General features: G+C 36.4%; 1 protein-coding gene across 9 annotated transcripts in view; it reads left to right on the plus strand.

Annotated features, from left to right (window-relative positions):
- BCAS3 (BCAS3 microtubule associated cell migration factor) overlaps positions 1-12,068 on the plus strand; it is a 657,493-nt gene that overhangs the window by 90,345 nt on the left and 555,080 nt on the right. The gene's annotated exons all lie outside the window — the stretch shown is intronic.

Raw genomic sequence — 12,068 nt, forward strand, 5'->3', positions numbered from 1 at the left:
CACCAGCCCCTGTGCATGTGGCTGCTGCCATAACCACTGAGCTATGGGCACTGAGCCCATATCTAATTTTAAATCATTACGTTCTTGGAAGTTTAATTTAAAAAATTAAGGGGAGAGCAGACAGAGAAGGAGGGAAGGGCTGAGGGAGAGGAAAAGAAGAAAAAAAACCCAAGAAAATGGTGACTAATTTTCACATAAATTGGTCTTGATTTTGACCGAAGTATATTACTTAAACATTAATTTTTAACTCAACATGTTAGTATGTTGTTTAGGATATTGTATCCTCATTTATAAGTGACATATGTTTGTAATTTGTCCTTTATAATAATATATTTTGTCCAACTTTAATATCAGGTGTACCCAGATCAAGTAGAATGATTTTGATGTATTTCTTCTTTTTCTACAAAGATTTAGCATGATCTGTTTTTTGAAATTATGTTTTACTTTTATTTATAAATATTAGTAGTCTATTTTTTGATACTTAAAAAAATAATAAGTTAACTGATGACTCCATACTGAATCTCAGAGTCAAAGCATTCTATAATAGACATACTCTTTTTTTTTATTTTTTATTTATTTATTTTTTTTTGTAGAGACAGAGTCTCACTTTATGCCCCTTGGTAGAGTGCTGTGGCATCACACAGCTCACAGCAACCTCCAGCTCCTGGGCTTAAGTGATTCTCTTGCCTCAGCCTCCCGAGCAGCTGGGACTACAGGTGCCCGCCACAGCACCCGGCTATTTTTTTGTTGCAGTTTGGCTGGGGCTGGGTTTAGAACCCGCCACCCTTGGCATATGGGGCCGGCGCCCTACTCACTGAGCCACAGGCACCGCCCAATAGACATACTCTTATTTGACAATGTGAATGTTGCTTTCTTTGCATTATTATTATTATTGCTTAATATTTTGATGAAGCAGTGGTCTGATTCCTTTTCTGAATGTGATATATTCATTTGTTCTTTACAAGGTTTTTGTTTCTAATCCTTATCTTGACATTGTTATTGTTATTAAATTTTAAGTCTTTTTAATTTTGTGAGGGCGTAAAAGTGGAAAACTATTTGATACATGTATATATAAAAATAAAAAATAAAAAAATAAAAACTATGAACAAAAAATTTCCCATTTCGTGGACGGTGCCTGTGGCTCAAAGGGGTAGGGTGCCGGCCCCATATGCTGGAGGTGGCGGGTTCAAACCCAGCCCCGGTCAGAAATTGCAAAAAAAAAAATTCCCATTTTGTTATCTTTTTTCTCTTACATTTTCCTTATTGTTCATAGTAAAGAAGTGGTTCTTTCTTTGCTAGTCTCTGCTTTTCATAGATCTTGGAGGAAATTTCTCTTTTATCATGGACTTTCCCCTACTATGTTAGCACTTTGGAATTATAGAAACTGTGATTTCTGGTCTTTGTAAAACACATGGCATATGAAGGGTACCTCAAAATGAATTTATTCAATATTTCCTAGAAGATGATCTAGAACTTTAGTTTTTATAAAGTGTTGTTTGTCAATTATTAGTAACCTAAGGATGCTTTTTACACTAACACACTCTTTGGAGATACAGTTCCCTAAGGTTCCTTCCTGTGAGGTACATTAATGGCACTCATCTCATAAACCTGGGTAGCAACTTATTTTATTTCTTGTAGATTATGTCAGTATTAGTTACTGCTTGCAAGATACTATTATTTTTGGTTCTGCTATACAAAGAATTCACAATTGCACACCTCAAAAATATTAACACTTTCTACGTACTGTGCTTAGTATTTTTCTTAAAGGACAGCTACCTATTTCATTTTTTTTCAGACAAGTTAAATGTAGTTTTTATTTACTATCATGGTCAAAAAGTACTAATTGATTTTTTTCATCTATATGAAGTCAGAATTTACGATTAAGTTCTCTAGAAGGGTTTCCTGTAAATTTTTGGTATGAAATTTTAACTGTATTTAAATGAATAAATCTTATCACACACACACATACACTTACACACACAGAATCTGTTCAGCCAAAACCTTATAAACCTCCAAAAGTAGGCCAACTGACATTTGCTTGCAGTCATCACCAGTACACTGCAAAGACGAGGAAGCAGGCTTATTGACATTTTAAATGGCTAAACTATGAGATTCAGGGCTTCTTTAATGTCTTCTGCTCTAATTGCTTCTCAGTTTGCCTTGTGTGTTGTGTATTTTTTTGTAGCACCTATTCTTTACCATTGGTGTCTTACTTCTTGTGATCATTTAGAGTTTTACAATATTTTGCCAAGCCTATCATGTAGGTAAATTGTAACTTGGGAGCATATGTTCCGTTCATATTAAATTTCCTTACTGTTTTTGGTAAGAGAACAGTATTTCTAGGGGGAGAATGTCTGCTTTAAAGGTGCTACTTTTTTAGTTGGTGGTGTCGTGGCGTTGGAGTTGCTCTAAAAGTATTCTTACTTTATACCTATCTGAACCTGTAATTAGGGCCTTTTTCTATGAGGGTTATAGAGAGAGGAAGTGTTCTAAACAGAAAAGAAGAAATAAATTTATACATTAAGTGCATTACATACTACTTGATGATATTTTCCTGATATCTATTTTAGGTTGATTATGCATTATCACCACTATTCTGCAAAGTAAGTACTATTATTCTCATTTCCAGGTGAGGAGACTTGAACTGTGAGAGATTAAATGACTGGTATAAAGTCATACAGTTGTTAAGTGGTGAAGCTGAAATTTGTATTTTAAAGCTTACCTCACTTAGTCCTCACAGTCTCTTAGTATGTGATTTTTTCATTATTATAGGGAAACACATTTTTCCAAATCTAGGTGTTTCTAGGCCACCTCTCTTACTGCAGAAATCACACATTTGTATATTCATTGAAATATGTAAAAAGTTGCTTTGTTTCTATCTTTTCCCCATTTTTAAGGTCTAAAACACCTTCAGTTTCTTTATTATATTGGAGCCTTGGTTCTTTAGTCTAAGGATGAAGTACAATGAAAATAGTCAGCATGGGGACTAATATATAGAAAAGCCATTGTCCTACATTGCTACATTTAAATTTTAAGCTGTTGCCTGGCTGCAGTGGCTCACACCCATAATTCTGGCACTCTTGGAGACTGAGGCAGGTGGATTGCTTCAGCTCCTGGGTTCGATACCAGCCTGAGCAAGAGTGTGACCCTGTTTCTATTAAAAGTAGAAAAATAATAGCTTGGTATGGTGTCATATGCCTGTAATTCCAGCTACTCAGGAGGCTGAGGCAAGAGGTTCACTTGAACCCAGGAGTTTGAGGTTGCTGTGAGCTACAATGATGCCCTGGAACTCTAACCAGGGTGAGATTCTGTCTCAAAAATCCTTCACCTTAAATCAGATAATGCATTTAAAATAAATATTGGTTCCCTTTAACACAACCTGGAATAAACTATAAAAGTAGATTGAAAGGGTTAGTAGACTGGTATCTCAAATCAGGTTTTTAAAAAATATATAAAATAGGTAAATTCTGTGGGAGTTTATTATGATTCTGACCCAGATATGAAATGGGTCTTAAAGTTTATTTGGGTAAATACCAAGGAGCAGATTTGGGCATCGTATAGTAAAAATACATCTAGTTTTGTCAGAAACAGCATAACGTTTTCCAACATGGCTAAACCATTTTGCATTTCCACCAGCAACGAACGGAAGCACTGTAGTGTGTATCCTTCACACTACAGAACAGTTGTGTTGTCAGCGTGCTAGAATTTGACCGTTCTTAATCTGTGTAATTGTATGTTATTTATATTTGCAATTCCCTAATGATACATGACATGGACCATCTTTAAGAAGGTATGGTTATTTGCCATGTTTGTATCTCTTTTAGTGAGCTGTCTGTTCAGTTCCTTTTTTTCATTTTTTAAATCAGGCTGTTCTCTTATTGTTGAGTGTTTTTGGCCGGGGCTGGGTTTGAACCCGCCACCTCCAGCATATGGGGCCGGCGCCCTACTCCTTTGAGCCATAGGCGCTGCCCCTCTTATTGTTGAGTTTTAAGAATTCCTTGTCTATTTTGTCTATTGTACAAATATTTTCTCCCACCTGTAGCTTGTCATCTAATTTTCTCTGCAGTGTCTTTGTTTTTCTTTCTTTTTGCTTTATGAGATAGGATCTTACTCTGTTGCCCAGGATGGAGTGCAGTGGTATTGTCGTATCTCACTGCAACCTCACATTCCTGGGCTTAAGCAATCAGAAGTCCAAGCACCTAGCACTATAGATGTGAACCCCCACAGCTACCTAATGCTGTGTCTTTTGCAGAGCATATTCAAATATTTTTTCTTTCTCTTATCTGCATAGATCATAGCTTACTTGCTGTTGTTTTTCAATGCCCTGATGCTCTCTGTTCATGTTTTTAATCTCTCCCTCACTGTTTCCAATAGTTTTCTATTGGTATACCTCTTTGTGTTTCCTATTTTTTCTTCTACATTATCTAATGTTGTTAACTGGTCTAGTGTAACTTTCATCTTGGACACTGCATTTTTCATTTATAGCATGGGTGTGTATATGTGGAGAGTACGTGTTTACAGAAATTTTAATGATATCTAATCTGATTCTACTAATTGATTTTTTCCCTTATTGTAAGTTGTATTTTCCTTCTTTTTTACATGCCTTGAAACTTCTGTTTGGATGCCACACACTTTAGATTTTATGTTTCTCAGGGCTATTTTGTATTTGTTTAAGTATTTTGGGACTTTGTCCTGGTACACAATTAAATTACTTGGCAATAATTTGATTCTTTTAGTACTTTTTAAATACTTTATTAGATAATATAATCTAGAATAGCCATTCACTTAGGACAGGGATCTGCAAACATTTTCTTAAAAGGGTTAAATAGTAGTATTTTACTAGTTTTTTAGTAAACGCTAGTAAGAAAAGTGAAAAAAAAAAAAAAAAAAGACTAGTATTTTAGTCCTGTGGTCCATGCAGTGTCTGTCCCAACTATTCCACTATTCTCTGCAATTTTGAGTAAAAGCAACCATTGATAGGACTTAAATGAATAAGTAGTAAGTTGGGGCTTTAATAGGACTCACATTAATTTTTTTCTCTTGTTTCAAGGATCTGTTGTCTTGGGCTGCCTGTTGTTGAATGGCTGAAAACTGTTTTTTTTTTTAAATGTAGTTTATGTTTCTTAAGTTTTCTTGCAGGAGGGTAAATGTGATATCTATTAGTCCAGTATGGCTAGATATAGATGTGCAGTATTTTGCTTTAATTCTATGTTTTGGGCAACTTTTCTTAAGATGGCTTACAGCAGTACTTGGTATACAGTAAGAGGTTTTGGGAAATAAAAGAAATAAATTTGGAATTGGATTTTATTTGTAAAACATCTTAAACAATTTAATGTATCTTTGGAAAAGTTAAATCTCAAACTCTTTAAAAGATGCAAGCATTATAGAAACAAGTTGGAGGTTTCATAGCATTAATTGTATTTTCTTCTCTCTGGTGCTTGATGTAGTAGCAAAAGAAAATGATAAAAACACCAAGGGATTCTTTCATTTCTTTTGATCTCATGAATAGGTAAAGGAGTCTCAAACTTTCCTTCCCCTATTAACTATCATCAAGGGACTACTATGATTCTTGCCTTTCAGAGGCTGGCATCCTTTTTGTTCCCTTTTCCCATGGTACTTTTACTCTTAAAAACAAGAAGTGTAAGGCCTCTGTTGTTATCATTTGAACTATCTTCTTGGCACTTACTGTTTAACCTAGTTTTCATCGAATTTTTTTCCTCTTGTTGATGTTACTATACTTTGTGGTTTTTATTTATAAATGGGTTTACTTTGGAATATCTTAGAATTTCTATTTATGTTTTCATTTGTAGAACATGGAAATAATCTACCCTGCAGCCATGTGAATTTATATAGCTTCATGGTTAGCAATAATAAGCAGACACATGAACTAATAAAAAAACCTCTTCAAGTATGGACAACAAAAGTGGAATGTGTGTGTGCAAAGGAATGATTAACAACAAGGTTTAGGGTAGTGACTATCTGGTAGCAGGTGACAGGATTTAGGACATACAAGTCTGTATAAGAAAATAAAAATTATTGGCAATGTTTTACTTTCATGAATAATAGGTTGATAGGTGTTTATTATTAAAATATAAACAAGAGGTTTGTGCATTCACTGTTAACAGAAATGAACTAAGGATTACTAAGGATTTGTACTCAGTGCAAGGTAGAAAGGAGGAAGATGCAAACAAGGGAAACAGAATATTGGAAATAAAAATTAGAAATGTCTATTAGAGATTTAAACAAAGTTTAGAGTGAAGAGTTTAAAGAGAGATTTATTTCTCTCTGTATAGATTTATGTTTCTTAATTTGCTAGTATTTTAAATTTAACAGTATTAACTTGGCTTTGGACTTTTAAAGTACTGGAATGGGTGCGTGTGTGTATATTTTTCCTTTCTAAATGGAATGACAGCATATATAAAGCTAACACCTACTTTTGGTATTTTTATTCATATTTTTGAAAATGCCACTATAATATGATCCCATGTTAATCATTTAAACTTTATATGTTAATATTATAGTTTTACGAATGTAAATAATGGCATTCTTTAATTACCTTATAGGAATGTCATGTGAACCAGTGAAGTAAACTACATTTAAAATTTTTTTTCACTAATAAAATGGGTAACATCAGCAAGTGTCAAGAGGGACCTCCACTCCACGATTGGCAGGAGCGAAGAACTGGCTCCAGAATTCTTGGTGTCTCTCCTATATTCTATTAAAAAAAAATTGCCAAGGATAGGTAAACTATCCTTGTTTACCTCAGTCACCACAAGAAGCTCAAACTCAGAGGTCATTTTTCATGACCTCACACATTCTCCATACGACATTCATATTTCAAACTTCATCTGTCTGTTAATTTCCCCACCCTCTCCACTTCTCACCCCAAGTCCTGAAATCTGTTGACTGGGTCCCTTTGGAAGTCACAGTCCACCATCTGCACAATTCCATTAGTGCTCTTAGAATGTTTTCCTTTTTCATTTTTGCCATCTTTCTTGGTTATTACTTTTTAGTTTTTGAAGATTAGATTTTTATCACATGTTTTTTCTCCATTATCACTCTTTTCACAATTCCTAATAATGAACATATTTTAATGTGCTTATTTTAAATCCCTATGTTGTTTTTTTATGAAATGTCTATTTACATGTTTTGCTAATTACTGTTCAGAGAGGTTTATTTTGGATATAGATCATTTATTGGATGTACTATTTCCTTTCTTTTTTTTGAGACAGAGCCTTAAGCTGTTGTCCTTGGTAGAGTGTCTTGGCATCACAGCTCACACAACCTCCAACTCCTGGGCTCAAGCGATTCTCCTGCCTCAGCCTCCCAAGTAGCTGGGACTACGGGCACACACCACAATGCCCGGCTATTTTTTGGTTGCAGCCATCATTGTCGTTTGGCGGGTCGGGCTGGATTCAAACTCGCCAGCTCAGGTGTATGTGGCTGGCGCCTTAGCTGCTTGAGCCACAGACCCCGAGCCTGGATATACTATTTTCAAGTTATTTTCCTTCTGCCCTTGTCTCCCTTTCATCCTCTGAATTTGGATGAAGCCCAAGCTATCATTCTTTTTCTTTTAGCAGTTGTACCTTTCATGACAGATCTAAGAACTCAGTAAGCCTATATCATTTCCTGTCTAGAGTTTGAGTTTTTCCATTTATCTGTTTACCCTTCAAAAACTAATTTCATCTCCACTTAACAGAATAGTTAATATGATAAAAGATAATTAGGATAGTACTGTTATTTATGTGCTTGTTTTATTGTGGCGGGAGCAAAGTTGTAAATTGACAAAATTATCTCCTACAATTAAATAAATCTTTACTTTCAAACGAGAGGAAGGAAAGACTGTATTTTCTCAGGTATAATTTTCCACATGGCAGTAGAGATCCAAGTACACATTATTAATTTTGATAGTCTCTTTATATTCAGGTATTGTTATGCTTAGGAAGTTGGTGCATCCTCAGGAACAACTTTGTATACTCAGCATGATTTATCTTCCGGTAGTCTATATGTCTTTAAAGGAAATTTACATATTCTCAAAATTTAGTATTGGGATGTGGTTGATATCTACATGTTGTAAGTGATTTTATAACTCTTTGTAAGAGGATATATCTGCTATGTAGGAAGATCAACTCTCGAGTTTGACCAGGGAGTATAGTGGTACTTTGTTTTTGTTTTTAAGACACTAGGTCTCACTTCATTGCCTAGGCTGAAGTGCAGTGGAAGCATCATAGCTCACTACAGCCTAAAATTCCTGGGTTCTAGTGATCTTCCCACTTTAGTTTTCTGAGTAGCTAGGACTACAGGCATGTGCTGTCATGCCTGGCTAATATTAAAATTTTTATAGAAATGGGATCTTGCTGTATTGCCCAGGCTGTACTTGAACTTCTGGCTTCAAGTGATCCTTCTGACTCAGCCTTCCACGTGGCTGGGACTACAAGCGTGAGCCACTGTGCTTGGCTCAGTAGTGTTCTTTTTGCTAGAGTTGTTAATGGATGTGTGTTAGGTGTGTGCTACAAGTAGCATATGATTGTTTGGAAAGACAAAGGTGGCTCAGCACCTGTGGCTCAAACAGCTAAGGCGCCAGCCACGTACTCCTGAGCTGGCTGGTTCAAATCCAGCCCGGGCCCGCCAAACAACAATGACGGCTGCAAACAAAAAAAAAAAATAGCCAGGCATTGTGGCGGGCGCCTGTAGTCCCAGCTACTTGGGAGGCACAGGCAGGAGAATCGCTTTAGCGCAGGAGTTGGTGGTTGCTGTGAGCTGTGATACCACGGCATTCTACCCAGGGTGACAGCTTGAGGCTCTGTCTCAAAGAACAAAAAAAAGAAAGAAAGAAAAGGAAAGATGAAAAAAAGTATGATTATGTGCGTGTTAACACATTTTTATTGTAAATTATTTTTGTCTAATGTAGATTTTTTTCTGGGCAGTTATTTGAATAGACATAAATGTTCTTTCTCGCAGTATACTTTTTGGATACTAAGTGTTAGTGTTCTTAATTCTTTTTTTTTTTTTTTAAACCAGAGTCTCTTTTTCCATAGAGTGCTGTGGGTGTCATAGCTCTCAGCAACCTCCAACTTGGGCTCAAGCAATCGTCTTGCCTCAGTTTTTTATATTTTATTTTATTTATTTATTTGTTAGTGGTGTTGTAGGTCCAGGCACCACAAGCTTCTGTTTTCATGCAGAAACCACAGTGCCAGCTCCCCCTCACTTGTCTCTTCATCCTGGTTTTGCCACAGGATCAAGTGTACTTGGTGTGCCAGCTGATTCAGTTTTCTTCACCATTTTCTGGAGGGAGGTACCATAGCAGGTCCCATTTTTACCAACAATTCCAACCTTCTTGGTGCATTTAGCCATGTCGGCTTAGTGGAGGATCACGTTTCCTATTATTTTCTCTGTCTTATCTCTACAATTCATTTTTTAAAAACTTATTATTAGTTTTTAAGAGACAAGGTCTCACTTGCTGGGCTCAAGCAATCCTCCTGCATGAGTCTTCCTAGTATCTGGGACTACAGGTGCCTGCCACCATGTCTGGCTAATCTTTTAATTTTTTGTAAAGCTAGGCTGTTGCCACGTTGCCTCGGCTGGCCCTAAACTCCTGGGCCTCAAGCAGTCTTCCTGGATTGCAGGCCCGAGCCACTGTGCCAGCCTTTCCCCACATTTCTTTTCCCCTGTTCTTTAAAAAAGTAAAAAACGAATATTTACAAATGAATATTGAAAAATGAACTGTGCAATGATATGTATTTCTTTCCCCATTTTTCCATTTTTTTTTTTTGAGACAGCACTTTAGTAGAGTGCCTTGGGGTCACAGCTCACAGCAACCTCAAACCCTTGGGCTTAAGTGATTCTCTTGTTTCAGCCTCCCAAATAGCTGGGACTACAGGTGCCTGCCACAAAACCTGGCTATTTTTTGGTTGCAGTTGTCGTTGTTTAGCAGGCCCCGGGCCAGTCTTGAACCCGCCAGCCTTGGTGTACATGGCTGGCACCCAACTCACTGAGCCACAGGTGCCGAGCCCTAATTTTTCTTTAATTCATTTCTTTCTGCATTATTTAATACCTTAACAGTTTTTATACATGTTTCTAGACCTTCTTTTAAGTGTGAATTTCTTTTTTTTATTTATTTATTTATTTATTTTTTATTGTTGGGGATTCATTGAGGGTACAATAAGCCAGTTACACTGATTGCAATTGTTAGGTAAAGTCCCTCTTGCAATCATGAAGTGTGAATTTCTTTTTAGTCTAGTGAAGATTTACCAATTACCAATTCTAGAAAATTTTCTGCTATTTATCTCTTGGAATATCATATTTTGAATTCTTTCTGTTCTCCTATAATTGCCCTCACCATCCTTCATTCTGTCTGAAGTTTAACATACCAGGTTAGTAAACTAGCTAGAAAACAAACTCTTACAAACCAAAAGCAACATACATCAGCTATATATATATATATATATATATATATTTTTTTTTTTTTTTTTGCCTTAAATAAGGAGCAAAAATCAAGGATGATCAGTATATGAGGAGTCCAGAAGTTTCCTGTTGGGGAGGGTTGACTTTAAACTTTTACCAGTTGCATTCTTTCAAATAGCCTGTAGCACAGTGTGAGAGCTAAAAATTATTGCTTAATCATTGCCTACTATATCTATAGTTATGTAAATTTTGTTATTTTACCAACTGTTAAATATCGTGTTTTCAGAATTCCTCATTTTCTTTACGATATTAGCTCTCATTTGTTGAGTCATTAGTATGCTTGGGGTAGATAGTATTTCTAGTTTATAGATGTAGGTAAATGAAGGTTATAAACCAATTAATTGTGAAAGCTAGTTTTGAAATCCATGCCTATCTGACTTACAATTCCTCGCTCTTTCTATTTTCTATATCACTTCTATTTAGATCAAGTGTTGTTACTAGGAAATGCGTTAGTTGGTCTTTGAGCATCCTAGCTGAAGGCTTAACATGTTATGCTAATTAAATTTTGGGCCTGAAATGCATGTATATGTATATTTACATATTTATGTACATACATTTAGATCTTTCCAGGGGGATCAAGGGATGAATATCCAGAGCACACAGGGTATTTATTTATTTATTTTTTGAGACAGAGTCTTACTTGGTCACACTGGGTAGAGTGCCACCATGTCACAGCTCACAGCAACCTCAAACTCTTGGGTTCAAGTGATCCTCTTGCCTCAGCCTCCCAAGTAGCTGGGACTACAGGCACCCACCACAACACCCACCTAGTTTTAGAGCCAGGGTCTCGCCGTGTCTCAGGCTGGTCTCAAACCTATGAGTGCACCTGCCTCAGCCTCACATGCTGGGATTACAGGCCTGAGACACTGCGCCTGGCCCCAGCCTCAAACTCTTGGGTTCAAGTGATCCAGTTGCCTCAGCCTCCTAAGTAGCTGGGACTACAGGTGCCCTCACAATACCTAGCTATTTTTAGAGATGGGGGTCTCACTGTTGCTCAGGCAGGTATCAATGTCCTGAGCTTGGGCAATGCACCTATCTTGGCTTCCCGGAATACTAGGGTTACAGTGCCCAGCCTAGATAATAGATTTCTTATCATTAACTGTTTGCCTTTTATTCTTGGGCATCTTTGCTCTAAGCTAAATGTATCCCCTCCACCCCCAGTATATACAGCATTTCTATATTAATGTAAACTGTGAGGTAATGCCACATGGAAGGTTTGAGACTAATTCTACTTTTTTAGTTAGCTTCTCTTTTTATAGCATTCTCTTTGATCTCTCTAGAGTTCTGTATGGGCATTGTAGTGTGCAGTGAGAATTGACCATACAATATTTGCTTAAATGTGGCTGGGTGAACATAGAAATGAAGTATTATATAAAGCATTTCTCTGCTGTAGAAGTAGGTCGAGGAAAGTATTTAAACATCTGGAACATGGTCACAATTCTATATTAAATAATACAGTCAGGCATGTGGTATGCCTAAGTTTAAAAACTCTTTCATTGAGGGTGTTAGTCTTATCTAAAAAACTGTAATTTTTTAATAATATAAAGGAAATAAGAGGTCTCAATATAAAATTACAAAATTTTACAAAATCAGTAAAAATTCTT

This window comes from Nycticebus coucang, chromosome 18, assembly GCF_027406575.1.
Source record: "Nycticebus coucang isolate mNycCou1 chromosome 18, mNycCou1.pri, whole genome shotgun sequence".
Classification (NCBI taxonomy): Eukaryota; Metazoa; Chordata; class Mammalia; order Primates; family Lorisidae; genus Nycticebus; species Nycticebus coucang.